Source organism: Mytilus californianus, unplaced genomic scaffold (assembly GCF_021869535.1).
Source record: "Mytilus californianus isolate M0D057914Y unplaced genomic scaffold, xbMytCali1.0.p SCAF_6, whole genome shotgun sequence".
In the NCBI taxonomy this organism is placed as follows: Eukaryota; Metazoa; Mollusca; class Bivalvia; order Mytilida; family Mytilidae; genus Mytilus; species Mytilus californianus.
The window spans coordinates 13,445,211-13,462,151 of record NW_026262712.1 but is presented as its reverse complement, the minus strand read 5'-3'; positions in this window follow the sequence as shown (position 1 = coordinate 13,462,151).

Sequence of the window (16,941 nt, the reverse complement as noted above, 5' to 3'; positions counted from 1 at the left end):
ATTTTTTTTTCACACCTAAATTATCGAGCACACCACTGCTCGGGTGTTGCTAAAAGGCGGAACGGAAAACGGAAACAGAAAGAATTTACATCTTTTCTTTTTGGTTATTAATTTTGGTAGACATGTTGTTAACAGTATATCACATGTCTACAAGATAGAAAAAAAAAAAAAGAAATAAATTTAAGAGATAAGATTTCAAAGCATAAAGTATTGAAATAAATGGCAGGAGATGATGAGCCTATGTTTTAATAACATATTTAATAAGGGCATGCATATTGTAAGTTACTTAAACGTGTAAACCAATTGCAATTGTTTCTTTAGTTCATTTATTTTATATTCTACTTTTGCACTTAATTAAGACCATGAACGCACGTCATTCATGCGATTCACTATAGTCTGTTTGACTTTTCTGATTTTCCAAAAACAAAAAACAAAAAAAAAAAATGAATAAAAAGAAAAATGGATAAACATCAATAAGACAATAACCCAACAATACAAACCTAATCTACATACGGCCTAAAACGGTGGACATTTGCCTAGATTCTAGATAGGTTATGGAGTTTTTTTGGGGAAATGCTTTCCATCAACTTGAAACCGCTGTACATGGATATACGATTTGCACAGTACCCTTTTCAAGCTATCTGTAGTCATGTCCTAAGATTTCTAAAAATCAACCTGTCCACAGTGCTTTGAATATCATGCCGATTAATTCTTCTTTGAACATTCAGTTCCATTCAAGTAGCCTTAAACGTTATTTTATAATAATACAATTAAAAATACGGTAACTCATTCATTTTGATGATTTAAGCATTACTCACTACAAAAGTCTAAAAGTCTGAAAAGACCAGTTTTTGTCTTAATTTGCATGAACTTTTACTCGACATTCTCCAAAAGTATGACTTGTGTCTTAATTTTTCTTGACAAATTCTCATTTATATTAAATTTGTATGAAATTTACTCGACATATTCTCGACATTCTGAATATGGTCTTAAAATTTCTTGACAAATTCTTGACATTTGAATACTGTCTTGAAATTTCTCGACATATTCTCGACATTCTCATTATTTCTCAGTATGGCTTGACATATTCTGAACATTTTGAATCGTGTCTTAAATTTACTTGACAGTTCTGAGTTTTACAAATCATGACATATATTCATGATATAGCTTTAATCGTTATTTCTCTTTATATGATATACTGTTGTTTCAAGTTACACTTCTTTACAACAAAAATAAAAGTTGGGCATGTAAAATAATTGAAAATTTGGGTATATAAATATTTTTACAAATGCAAATATGGCTATGAAATCTAAAGTATAAAATAATTCAAATGTGGGTGTGTTGATATAAAACAATTTCAATGTGGGTTTTTAAATAATTACAAATTTTGATTCCTAAATCTTATAAATTAAATGATTCAAACCAATCATACTGTAGACATATTTCATTCTACATTCATAATATTCAATGTTGATATGGTAAATAATTATTATACCAAAATGTGGTTTATATAAATAGCAAATTATGATGATATACAAATCATTCATTTAACAGAAGAAAAATTTGTGTAATGTCATCTGTTGGAATATATTAAGTATTACACATGGACAGGATGTTCCCCATAAAATTAAAGTATTCCACACCCCAGAGTACACGCAACTGTCAAATAGAAGTTATTGCTTTACCTGTAATCAGCCATACAACTTATCAGTTGACCGACCATGCCACTACAATTTAAAAAGTTTGTTGATAGATGTAAATGAAAATCATCATTTTGATGAAAAAAAATTGAATTGAAATGGATTTTCTTCATCAAAATTATGAAGTTAATTATTTTAACATAAAAACAAATTGAATAATTCCCAAAGATTAAAAGAAAATTATTATCTACTCCAGGAATAATAAAAAAAATGTATTTATAATGGGTCCCATCAATGATTTCTATAGAAATCATCGGTCTTATGAAATGGTTCTCAAACAGACATGCATAATATAGATCTAAACATTTTTTTCTTTTCAGGAAGGAGTTATCACAAATATTTATTTTTGATAAAAAATTATAAAATTCAACACTCAAATTTGAATAAAAAATGTTTTTGGGTTGTTCTAAAAAATGAATAAGGTTTTTGAATCAAGATGGGAACAAATTCTTTGACCTAAACGAAAGCCCCCCCCCCCCCCTCCCTCTCTTTTTTTAGCCACACAAACCCAAAAGATGAATTGTGGGGTCCAAAAGAGATACAAGACACCTATTTTAGTAAAGCAAATTTGACTGGCAGTTTTGCGAACAGCAAAAATCTAAATGCTGTTTGTCAATACCTTCGACTTATATTCCAAGTGAAAACAATTACTTAAATGTTTAATAAAAATAAATCAAAATTAAACTACATGGGGGATTATTCAGGGTATTCCAACTTAGTTGCACCAAAAGGGTATCTTACTATACCAAATTAATCCTTGATTCTTCAAAGTTTAGTTTAGCCATAATAAAAAGGAGTATATAACAGCAATAGAATGTCATAAACAGTGCAGAATAAGTCTGTTCACTTTCAGGCGAAATTTATACTGTTGAGATAGTGTCAAGACATATTTAAGACTGTCAAGAATGTGTCGAGACATATTCAGACATTATTTAGAATGTCAAGAATATGTCGAGACATATTCAGACATTATTAAGAATGTCAAGAATATGTCAAGACAGATCGAGACAAATTTAAGACAGTCAAGAATTGGTCGAGACTAATCCAGACTCTTATCAGATGATACAGGAAGTGTCGAGAAATTTTAAGACAATGTTCATACTGTCAAGACACTTGTCAAGAAAAATCAAGAACCTTATTAGACAAATTCATACTATGTCAAGAATTTTTAAACATTATTCAGACAAATTAAGAATGTCGAGTAAAAATTCATGCAAATTCAGACAAAAACTGGTCTTTTCAGACTTTTTGACTTTTGTAGTGACTATAATTGAAAACATTAACATATATATGTTTATTATATTAATTCATACTTTAGGAGTCATGGAATTTAAAAGTTACTCTTATTTAAATTACTAGATTTAAAGCAGTGCTTTGTCAAGATAACTGAAAAAATCATTATTCTCTTCTTTTTTAATTTTTTTTTATGACGAACTTTATTTTATTCTACGCATCTGATCATTTGGGTGTTTCTACTGGCCAAACACCGATTACCTAATATATCATTGATATTTAGACTAAATAATTATACAGAACCAAGGACAGTGTATTGAGGTACTTCTGAATCAATGGTGGACCAGTTTGAGTTTGTCCGATTTACCTTGACCCTTTGCTTGCGGTAGCATAGGAATGAGCCAATCAAACATAATGTTTTACCTTATATCCCGTAACTGTTTGTTTTGATTTAAGTTGCTAATGTGAGGCTGTGTCGAAGGCTTTTTCAAAATTTAATATAAATATATCTGTTTTGGTGTCCTTTATGACTGTTTTTGGCCCAATCATTGATGACAGTACATAGTTGTGTTTCACGACTGTGATATTTACAAAAAGTATGTTGTTTTTCATTGATGATGTTACATTTGTATAATGATCTAGGTGACTCGTTATGTTGGAGCATACTATATGTTAGAGCCTCTGGCAGAGAATGCAAGTTAATGATACTTAGCAGTAGTTTGCCGGTATCGAATGGTCAGCCTTCTTGAAAAAAGGAAATAGTGGGGTGAGAGTTTTTTACTCCATGTTGAAGGCATTTGAGACGAAGAACAGCAATACAAGCACTGTTCCTTTGCTTTTTTGTGTGTTTTGTTTGCTGTGTATGTACTGCTTTTGTGTCATGGATGGATACCCCATATATTCTTTGTTTTTCTATTATTTTACATCTGTTCTTGTACATTCATCAGGTATTAAGCTGGTATTAGTGAATTATTGAAAAGGGCGACTAAAGTCAGATAGTTGCTTACTCATCATTGAACTTTTTTTAGTATTCTAGAGCTTATATCGTCTGGCCAACATGCTTTTGATGTATTGATATAAAAATAAGAAAATGTGGTATGATTGCCAATGAGACAACTATCCACCAAAGTTCAATGAACCACGAGATAAACGGTTTATCTCGTGGTTCATTGAACTTTGGTGGATAGTTGTGTACGCCGCGTAACCAGTGCCTTTTTTATTTCTTACATCGATCATTCATATTTTGTAAAGGAGGGAGGGGGTCTCAAAACAAGATCTTTTCAAATTCGGATAAAAAAAACCATTTTTTTGTTCATGGCTGTTGTAAAATGGATACATGATTGGTCATTTCGAACATTATGCATTGTAGTAGTCGACCTTAGTCTACCTTGAATAATTGATTAATTGAATATGATACAGACAGTCAGGACTATTAACTTCACTTATTCTAGAACCAGATTGGAAAGTTTTCGTTAGTCCTCATATTCAATTACAACAATTTACCACCTTTTCTGCAATTTCTAACATAGATCAATAATGTCTGTTGAAAATGGTTAGTATTAAGAGAGATATATAATACAATGTATTTTATGTCTTTGGTAATAATATGATACAATGTATTTTATGTCTTTGGTAATAATATGATACAATGTATTTTATGTCTTTGGTAATAATATAATACAATGTATTTTATGTCTTTGGTAATAATATGATACAATGTATTTTATGTCTTTGGTAATAATATAATACAATGTATTTTATGTCTTTGGTAATAATATGATACAATGTATTTTATGTCTTTGGTAATAATATAATACAATGTATTTTATGTCTTTGGTAATAATATGATACAATGTATTTTATGTCTTTGGTAATAATGTTCGACGAACTAAACAAATTAGGGACTTAATATATTGACAAAATATTCCCAGCTTTAAAGATGAAAATTCGATTTTAGATAATATCGAAAAGGCAGAACAATTTACTTAAAAAAGGAGTGTGTGTGGTATAATTGTGAATGAGACAATTTTCTACAAAAAAAATTACGTAACTTCTGGTTCATGTTAGGCTTTGTTTGAATAATAAAATACGGATAGAATAAATTCTTTAAAGAGTAGGAGACATGTATATCATCATAAAGTATTTATAAAGAGTTATTGTAACAACTTATGAAAAGATTGGCAAAGAAATGATTCCATAAAATAGTATAAATTGTAGATATTCAAGTCAAACTGACTTTGACCTGATTTCATGGTTCACTAATGATCATCTTTAGCATGTTTAGTTGGTCTGATCATTGATTTGTATATAAACATACAACTCTTTAGTCTGATAAGATCTGTCCCTCAAATACAATCAACACTTATATATTAAATATATTTGGTGACCGAGTAGAATGGTTGTGAGAGTTACTTGTCCGTCTGGCAGGTATTATCAGACCATAACCTTATTTTCACGGTACAGACAGTTTTTATGATTAGTATGAAAATTAGAAAAAAGAAGCAAAAGATTCCAAAGGGACATTCAAACTCATTAGTCGAAAAAAAAACTGACAAAGACAGAAAAAAAAGAAAAAGACCAAAATACAAACAACAGTATGCAAAACACAACATAGAAAACTAATGACTGAGCAACACGAACCCCACTAAAAACCGGGAGTGATCCCATATGCCCCGGAAGGGTAATCAGATCCTGCTCCACATGTGGCACCCGATGTGGCAATAATGCCAATTGGACAACTTTCCACCAGATATCAGAGGTAGCAGATGTTAGCAACTATAATTCATCAAAACTAATCCCTTATAGAAAGCTTTATAAAGCCCCAACTTGACAAAAAGGCCTTATTTATGGAGAGAAAAAAACAATAAACGAAATACTTATTATGATCTACAGCAACAAACAACAACCATCGAATTAAAGACTCCTGATTTGGGACATTCACATACAGAATTCGGCAGGATTAAATAATGTTTTCAGACGCCCACCCTTCTCCTTTACCTGGGATAATAGTGTAAACGCACATCACAAGAACAAACTAAAATAATCAGTTGAAAAGGACTTGACAAATCAGATCGACACAAAGCACTCATAAATAATTCAGAAATAAATAAAAGGGTACACAATAAGTATATTTCTAGAATAATAAAGAATCTTCAAGTACTGGCAAAGCGGTGTGTGTTCGTACCGACCGATAAAGCAACCAACACTATGGTGATGGTATGACGTAAATACTTCACGGAAGTTATTAAGAATGAAACTATAAATTCTTCTTCATTCGATTCAGGTCCATGCTCTACACAGAGTATCATATAGTTAACAATCGTATTATAATTTTGTAATAAAGCATATGAAAATACCAGTAGTGGAATTAACTCAGTATTTTTGGAGTATAAATATTCTTTGGATGTTTTAAATAAATTATGTGCTTTTGATAGTCATATGAATTCGATGGACAGTTTTGACTTTTCAACTCTTTACACTACACTTCCAAACAATCCAATCAAACAAAAATTTTCCTATTTAATAAAATGGTCGTTTGAAAAATCTGATAACAAATTTATCTGGTACAACTCAATGATTGTTCTTAGCTGTAACATTAAGTTATGTTTGGATTGGTTGATAACAAAATTAGTGTTTGTAACGAATTAAAACAAAATATAATGTTGAATTGATAACCTTTTAGAATGAGTTTATTTAAAGGATCGATAAGTTTACACGGATCGTATCTAAAATTATGAGCTCTATAAACAACATCACCATAAAAATCAAGATGTGATATCCGATTTTTCTTAAGTTTTCTACGGGTACAGCCAAACTTCTAAAACCAAATGTTTTTATCTATGGAAGAATTTAGTAAAGGTTTTAAGTAATTTGTAGTAACGAAGTCCCGCTGACTATATAATTTACCGGTGATACATAGATTACGTTCATTGAAATCTAAAACGTCACTATACAGACACGGGCATTGCGAACGAGCTGGAATATATAAACATCGTAAAATAGGACTAGAGGAACACCCTCGTCCAAAGAAGGGAACGAAAAATCGTCCTTTTTCGGCCGTAAGTTCCATTGAGTAACTGAAATATTTAAATCTAAGAAAAGACATTTATTTCTGTTTATTTGCAGGTCCATTTCTCAGATACTATAAGAAATACCAATGTAGGTCAACTATATATCCGTACGTTTTGTCCTTTTTTGTTTATAAGCCTTTCATCTTTATAATAAGTTTTGGATTTCAAATATTTTGATCGAAATGCGTATCTTGTACAGAAACATTGGTACCGTTAATGTTATTATATTGGGTTAAAAGAACGATTTTAGGATGTACATGTCCGTCTGGCAGAGCTCAATTGATTTTGACATAATTTTACGGTTATTGGTTTTTGTTAATTTTTGTGTGGTAAGGTCTGCTTCTAAGATACTATAAGCAATAAGTGAACTACTTGTGGTGTATAGAATGATTGTAAGGTGTATATGTCCGTCAGATAGTAAGAAGATGTGGCATGATTGCAATGAGAAAACTATCCACCACAGACCAATTGACTTATAGATGTAAGCAATTATAGGACAATGTACGGCCTTCAACAATGAGCAAAATCCACATTTTAATGTGAGCTGATTTCGGTGCATTATATTTGCAAGGATTATAATTACAATTCACGACGTGTAAATATCAATTTACGCTATACATAAATCTGTTTCCTGCTTCCTGTTATCCAATATTTTGAATTATGAGTGGGGCTATGCTTAGCACGACAACGCAATAGCACAACAATGCGTGCATTATTGCTTAAAACTAGTTCAAATGCACACAAAAAAGAAAAATTGAAACAAATGGAACTAGTAATTTTTTTGCATATTCCAAAATGCTTTTTTTCTCATACCTGCCAAAATCTCCATGAGGAATTTATGCTCCCTTTATATTGTTAAAAGTGTTTATAACCTACTGCTATATTGTTTTAATGAGTATGTATGTGCTGAAATACCCTTTTAACTCATTTGAATGCATCTTTTGAGATGTTCAGTTTATAATATAAAGAATTTCAAAATTCAGGCAACACCTCTCATGGGGGATATCCCCATAAATCGGGATACTTGGCAGGTCTGGTTTTCTGCTTGGTGTGAGCATCTTCTAATTTTTGTAAGTTAATATATGTGCATAATTTTTTTCTTTTTTGGTTGTATTTTGTTTTTAAATATAGAAACTAGATATGCTTAAACACTATAAAACAACACCGGATGAAAACAATACAAAATTTTAATAGAAAATGATAAACAATTAATTAAGTGAACAAAAGAATAAATAAACAATTGAATAAGTGAACAAAAGAATAAATAAACAATTGAATAAGTGAACAAAAGAAATCAATATCTCATTAAATCAGGAAAAGACTGTTTCACTATCTTCAGCATTTTGGCTACAACAGCAGCAAAGTCGTTTGAACCATTTTCTAAATCGCTGAAATCTACCTGCAGAATTTAGAGAGTATTCAATGGTAGAATCACTGTGTTTGCGATCTGGTATTTCAATCGGAACTGATTTTGTAGGTTCATTGAGCAGAAATGGGTTCACTGATTCAGCTGCTTTAGGATTGGTGGATCCAGGTATATGTGCTCTTGTTGTCTCATGGATTTCTTTTAATGGGGTAAAAAATGGCTTTAGTCTTGGTCTAGGTGTGTCTTCAATATCACTGAATGTGTACCATTCACTGTTTGATGTTCTTGTCGTATCTGGATAGTCTAAACCAAAAGAAATTATGAGAATAAAAGATTGCCTTCAGTTTAGTTGTTTTTGAATCAATACAAAGTTATGGTACCGATCCTAGACCACATGATAAATGTTTATGGAATGGAATAATCGATCAGGTACGACTAAGACCGGAATTTTGACAGGCCAAATGAAACATTTCAGAACATCAGATCCAAAAAGATAGCCTACATTATATAATGTCAGTGTTGCAATCTTCTTCATTCATTCAATTTGCGCACCTTATAACAATTGGTACTGGACAAGATTTTTATTTTTCATTTGTCACGATGTTGCTATATGTATATTGTGAAGTGCATTCACTCATTGTGGAGTGTTAAATGCATGATTTCATTTCCAATTGAATTTTTAAAATGAAAGAGACATATAAAATTGGCTAAAGACTTGTGTTTTCCCATTAAAGAGAATACTTTCTTCGTTCAATGTATAGTGTTGGTGTCTGTGCAAAAGAGTGACGTGTTGAACATGTTGAAACTCTCTAAATATCCATCAATCATTGTAAGATTCAACAACAACAACAAACGAAAAGATGGATGTTTTTGACGATTTGTAAATTGAAATGTTTGTATAGTATGGTGGAGCTTATTACTTTCTTCTGCATGGTCTTCATCTTTGTTTTCGTCCAATAATGTCAAATCTAGCTTTAGTTCATCTGGGTCTATCTGCTTAGTCCTTAAATCAGCTGTCGTCGATTTACTTCTCTGGAAAGAAAAATTCAGAATTTAAATACAATTTCTTTATTAAAATGCAATATCAGTTGTGTTATACATTTTAGAAAATTGTAAGTGGTCGATGCCCAAGGAGATACGGGATATATACGCCAATTAAATGAGATGCGGAATATACACAGCCGTGAAATGAGATACGGAATATATACGGCAATGAAATGAGATACGGGATATATGATAGCAATATATACGACAATGAACGAGATACGGGATATATACGGCAGTGAAACGAGATGCGGGATATATACGGCAGTGAAACGAGATACGGGATATATACAGAAGTGAAATGAGATACGTAATATATATGACAATGAAATAGCTACTAAGCAACACAATCTAATCAAAAATATAAGTCCCATAAGTCATACTGTTTATAGCTTAAGCTTCAAATGTTTGTTCCTCTATGTATTATGTGAGTATGGTAGTTATAGTATCAGATATTGGTATGCCGAGACATATCAATTAGCGCCAGAATTAAACATGTCAGACTCTCCATTGATATTTGAATGTATCAATACTCACCATTCTTTTTTTTTTATTTTTAGGAAGAAATATATTTAAAGTATCCTTCTCTTTGGTCGGGTTGTTGTCTCTTTGACATATTCTCAATTTTATTCTGCAAATCATAACCATTTCCTGCGTCCTTGACGCTAAAATTAAGTTTTCACTTCTCAAGCTCTCTATTTTCAATTGTACACCAACAAGTTACCATTTGAGGTTGTTTTTTTCTAAACATGGAAAAGTACTTTTTTTGCACTCAAATTTTGGTTTTTCCCCTTCTTAAAAGAGAACCTTAAAATGTATATACTTCATCAGACATGTTTTCTCATAAACATATATTTATAATTACCTTGAAAATCCTGTTTACAAAACTCCTGACAGAGCCTGTTCTCTTTACGTCATTTGTTCTGTCTACTAAAAGTATGTCTGCATCACTATTTGCTCTTATGCTGATGTGTCCTATTAAATATATGGCAGTAGTTTTAAGTATTTCAGCCTTTGTATTTGGGTCACGTGATTAAACATAATATTAGTTATATGGTATGCTACTGACCCCCTACAGTTCCATAGAGGGTAAGTAAAATCAATAGAGGATCTGGTCGAATCCCTATTTTCGGCCGATTTTACTAACGCTTTATGGATAGGTAGGGAGTCAGTAGCAAATCGTATAGCAAATTTATAGCACACAAGAAATTCCCTGCCAAGTTATATCATATGTATAAAAAAATAAACAATGAAATACATAACATTATTAGATGCATAACGGCCGATTTGAAAGCAATTTTAGTTAGCTCGGTTTTTAGGGGTTTGTTTCCCTCTTTTTCTATTTGTCAACATGTTTCTTTCTTTCCAAGCAAATAACATATATGCGGTATTAGTTGCAATTGTAATTATAATAATTGTAACGGCTTGAATTAATGAAATCAGAAAGATACATGCAGGTTAATATATCGAGAAATAGAGACAATTAAATAGATTACAACGATTTTTATAAAGAAGTAAAACAACTTGTCAAGGAAAGGCGACTACAACATGTAAATCATACAGATAACGACTTTAAGGATGTTTGCTACTCTTGTTTTTGACTTTTTGTTAGATATTCGGAATCCTCTAGTTTTATCCATGTAGTGCCATTAAAAATTTTTGCCCGCAAACCCCTACTTTTCTTTTCATATTTTGATTACATATTGTTTAAAAAGCCATATTTGAAAATCCTATAAAATCTTTGTTATTTTTTCATAGCTTTTGAAAGAAAAGGATGCCAATGTTAAGTGTATGAAAAATCTAGAAAGAATCACTGCCCGCCAAATTTTCAATAGCTTATATCTTGAAAACAAGCACACGGACCCTTCATTTTTTCCTGCTTTTTAAGTTTATTTTTTTCATAAACTTTCAATGTATAACAGTCTTTTCAAAAGCTTACTATTTTGAAACAGAGTAGCGAACATCCTTAAAAGAAGATCAGTTCATAAAAAAAAAAAAGATGGAAATACAAAAAAAAAAACAAAAAAAAAAAAAACAATACAATTTGAAATAATTGCAACAACAACAACAACAAAAGACACACCACCTTAAAATATTGCAAGTTTATACGTTACCATTTCATGATACTTTACCTTACAGTTTTAATCTTAAACGCGTTAAAATTTCCTAGTTACTACCTTTGTTCTAATAACGTTAAAATTTATCTTAAGTTTCCCAGGGACTCATCTCGTCTGCTAATAGCCCAGTCAGCTAGGCTATTCGGGTTTTCTTATCATAATACTATAAAGTATAAAGAATATTAATCAGAATCTTAGATTTAAATGGTCTTCGAATTTACTGAAATACTTAGCGTATGGCCAGATTATCATAACTTTCAAACTAAAGTTGTTCAGGCCGAAATAAAATAAAAACAGATTTAAAGCCTCTTTAGTTTTTTGTTTCCAAATACACGTCTTTACTTTCAATATTACTATTTCAAAAATATCTTATAATAAACTTACTATTTTCTTTATTTTCCTCTGTTTCAGCTCTGGGTTTTGTGGCATGTGATTGTTCAAGTTTTTGCTGGAGATCTTTTTGTTCTTCGGCGAAAGCTTGCACTCTCTCGTGGAGTTTTGAGACTGAGGATTTCAGCATTATATTATATTCAGTATTACTGCTGCTTGGGTACTTTAAGATAAACAAACCAATAACGTTTTTAGCTATTACATTTTTAATACAATAGGTTTTTTTTTATCTAAACAAACATTCAAGAAATCAAGTGAATACACTCAGTCATGAATTAACTTTGTAACAATTTATCATAAAATCCAAAAAGTTAACATTATCAACAAAAACAACGACTCGCCTTAATGCGATCATATGAAACAATTGTATAAAATTATGATTCTCATTTAGGACTTCGTACCAATACATACTGAATTATATTATTTTCATTATTTCAATAGTTTTTTTTAAAAAGATGCAAAATAGTATAGCATTTTCTACCTGATGGTAAAGTTCGTTGGATGGACCTGGTTCTTGCACAGGTGGTAAATATGACGCCGATAATGGACTAACAGGTGGTTTGTGAAACTCCTCAAACATTTTTCTTATCTGTTCCTGTCTTTTTTTCGTACGTCTCTCCTCCCTTTCTTCTTTCCAAATTTTTTCTTTTTCAAATGCTTCAACAAGCTTTTTTCGCTCTGCATCTCTAACAGATTGAAAGAAGGCTAAACGTTCCTCTTCACTAGCTGTTTCTTCTGTATCTAGTGCCTCTGTTTCGACCTGATTTTGCACAATATCCTCTGTAATAATCGTTGGTCTTGCTTGGACATCCTGATTCTCTACTTTGTCGACTTGTTTGTTCAGTGTTGCAGTAAGAACAGTGCTTCTAACATCTTTGAAGAAAGAAACTCTCTCGTCTTCACTCGCTGTTTCTGTGTTCCCTGCTTCATCATTTTGTTCTTTCAGTGTTGCAGTAAGTCTAGCAAGCTCTTTAGTTCGGACATCTCCAAAGAAGGCAGCTCTTTCCTCTTCGCTCGCTGTTTCTGTGTCCTTGGTTTGTTGATCGGATACTGCATCTGCTTCCGTTTCGCTGCAAGCAGCATATAGTATAGATAGGGTAAACCCGCTCAGGTTGCGTTCAAAGTTTGCTTTATCTTCATCCATAGCTAAACATAACACAGAAATTCATTAAAGACCATGTGACAAAAATAATCATAATATAACACAACTTTGACTAAGGGTTTGATAAGCCGATGTCAACTTGACAAGGCTCATTCAAGTCGGCTTATTCAAACAAAATTTTACTTCAATTTTATATTCCATTTTCCAGCATTTCCTAAATAGTATGTCTAAAACTTTTCCAATTCATTTTTTCTTATATACAGAAGTATCAATTTCTAGAGCGTGTTTGCTCAATGGTGCCGAATTGGAATTCTGTGACCTCCGAACTTTGAATCACCGCTAAGTTCCGTATTTTATATTTATATTTTTTCATTGTAAACGTCAATAATGGAAGTAAGTTGAGCCAAACTATCAGTTATTGCCCTAAAATCAAGAGTACATTTGTAAGGCCTTTATTATGTTAGACGTTAAAATTTTCCTGAAATACCAAAAAAGGTAATATTCTTTTTAATGCCACTTATTTATAATACTGGTAATTGTAAAGGTTCTTCATATCTCCATAACACATTAAATGCAAAACTAAATCGTCATATATAGTATCGTGTTACTATAACGTTAAAAGCCGCGTAGACGGCCGAGGTGAAAACGGGGAAACGGTGTTCAGCCATATGAATAAAAACATATTTTACTCCTTATATTTTCCTACCCTATGCGCACAGCTGCAGGGCACACAAACAAATCATACGTTTGAAATCAATCGTTATACTGGAGTACATATTCTGAATTACGAACACTCGAAAGATGTCGAATGCAAACATTCACAATCATTATAAGTTTCGATTGCATATGTCGAAAAAGATAAATTCGAAAAAGACGCAGTTAACATGCAATAATAAAATTTCTAAAATAAGAATTGATAGTACGATATACTTACTCAATTCTTTAAATTCCTGATTTATCTTCTAGCTTGTACAAAATTCTAATTTTTCTCCGTCGTCCTCTGTGCATAAAATAAGTATAAACCGTTTCGCTCGACAACAACGTTGCTACTGAAGATATTATGACGTCCGACGTCAATCGAAATCGTCACTAATTCTCTCCTTACTTCGAGACGGAAAGAGCGTTGTGTAAATGGAATAATTAATCGTACGGCCTTCAACAATGAGATAAAGTTGGTAATGTACATGTTTCATAAATTTTATGCAGCTTTGCAAATTTATAGCAAGGAGAGCTGTTAAACCTGTCAAGAAATTATAACGAAAAAACTAAGTTTATGGTTAGACTTTATGGTTAGAGGTAAAATTTCCAAAATCAAAACCTTTCTTCATTTGCATTGTTTATAGACCACCAAATTCCCCTCAATCCTGGATAGATTTTTTTGAGGAGGAATTTAATACAGCTCTTACAGAAAACAAAGAGATCATTTTAATGGGGGACTTAAATATTGTTTTGATAAAAATTGAAAATAAAAAATGGATGAATTTCATAAACCATTTTAATCTTCAACAACAAATTTGCACTGCAACACGTATTTGTGACAAATCAGAAACTCTTATTGATCATAATTATACTACTAATCCTGAAAATATTTCTCATTGTCATGTTCCCTCAAATGCTTTAAGTGGCCACTACCCTGTATGCTTAAATAGAAAAATCAATATAAAGGTTAAGAAAGACAATCATATCGAAATAAAGAACAGGAGTTTCAAAAAATTTAATGAAGATGTCTTTTGTGCAGACTTACTTCAAACCCCATTTCATATTGTTGAAATGGAAGATGACATTGATCTTTCTGTCGACAAATGGTATGAACTTATTGAACAAGTTATTAACAAGCATTCACCAATGAAAACTAAAAGAGTAAAAACATTTAAACAAACCGAATGGTTCAATGTAGAAGTTAAAAATTCCATTCAATACAGAAATATGTATCATTCAAAAAAGATTGGATAAACTTTAAAAAGTGGCGAAATAAAACAACTTCGTTAATATTTAATGCAAAAAAGGAATATTATCAAAACGCTATATCTAGTTAAAAAAAAAGTAAAGAACTTTGGAATCACATTAAAGAGTTAAATCCAAAAATGGATAATATTTTTCCATCTAAATTGCAGTATGAAAATCAAACTGCTTATTACCTCCAAGATATTGTTAATACACTTAATGTTCATTTTTCTTCGGTAGTTGAAAAACGTATTGGAAATACTTCAACTATTGATTTTTGTCGAGCCTGCGACTTTTGTCGCAAAAGCGAGACATAGCGATCCTACATCAAGTTCCGTCCACGGCGTCGTCGTCGGCGTCGGCGGCGTCCACAAATATTCACTCTGTGGTTAAAGTTTTTGAAATTTTAATAACTTTCTTAAGCTATCATGGATTTCTACCAAACTTGGACAGAAGCTTGTTTATGATCATAAGATAGTATCCAGAATTAAATTTTGTAAAAAAAAATCCTGATTATTCGTATTTTATTTATAAATGGACTTAGTTTTTCTGCCAGTTACATTACATTCACTCTGTGGTTAAAGTTTTTAAAATTTTAATAACTTTCTTAAAATATTCTGGATTTGTACCAAACTTGGAAAGAAGCTTGTTTATGATCATAAGATAGTATCCAGAGAGTTAATTAAAAAATGAAATCTTGTTTATCCGTATTTTACTTATAAATGGACTTAGTTTTTATGCCAGTTAACATAACATTCACTCTGTAGTTAAAGTTTTAAAGATTTTAATTATAATAACTTTCTTAAACTATCCTGGATTTGTACCAAACTTGGACAGAAGCTTGTTTATGATCAAAAGCTAGTATCTAGAACGAAATTTTGTAAAAATTATTTCCTGTTTTTCTGTATATTACTTATAAATGGACTTAGTTTTTCTTCCAGTTGACATAACATACAGTCTGCAGTTAAAGTTTTTAAAACATAAATTTGATTCATAAACCATCCTGGATTTTTACCAAACTTGGACAGAAGCTTCTTACATTCAAAAGATAGTATCTAGAAGAAAACTTTTGATAATTTTTTCCAATTTTTGTTGAGCCTGGGACTAACAGCAAAAGTAGGCGAGACACTGGGTTCCGTGGATCCTTTACGAATTTTTCTATGCTACAAAATTTAACTAGTAAAAAATCAAAGGAAACAGAAAATTTTATATTAAACCTCATTTCTGTTGGAGAGGTGTTTTCACAACTAAAACACCTTAATATTAATAAATCAGCAGGTTTAGATGGAATTGGTCCCAAATTTTTAAAGCTAAGTGCAGAGATATTATCACTATCACTAACTTTTCTGATAAACAAAAGTATAACATCAAATCGTTTTCCGCAAAAATTAAAACATGCAAGAGTAACTGCTATACATAAAGGAGGACCAACAGATGTTCCCTCCAATTATCGTCCAATTTCTATTTTAAATACCATAACTAAAATTTTTGAGAGACATGTATGTACACAGTTAAATGAATTCTTAAATAATAAAAAATTGTTACATATTGCTCAATCAGGTTTCAGGCGAGGTCATTCATGTCACACCGCGCTGACTAAACTAATTGATGAATGGTTAAAATATTTAGATAATGGAGAAATAGTTGGTACTGTGATTTTAGATTTCAGTAACGCTTTTGACCTTATTAACCATGCCATACTTTGAGTAAAGTTAAAATTTTATCATATCGGAGAACATATGATAGATTGGATAAAGTCTGAAAGACAACAAGAAGTTCAATACGCTAACATTAAATCTGATAAATCGTTTGTAAAATATGGAGTGCCTCGAGGTTCTATTTTAGGTCCTCTGTTATTTTTAATGTATATAAATGATTTACCACTTCATGTTAAACAATCCGACATGGATTTATATGCTGATGATTCAACATTGCATTTTCATGATAAGAACATTGAAAAAATAAACAGCATATT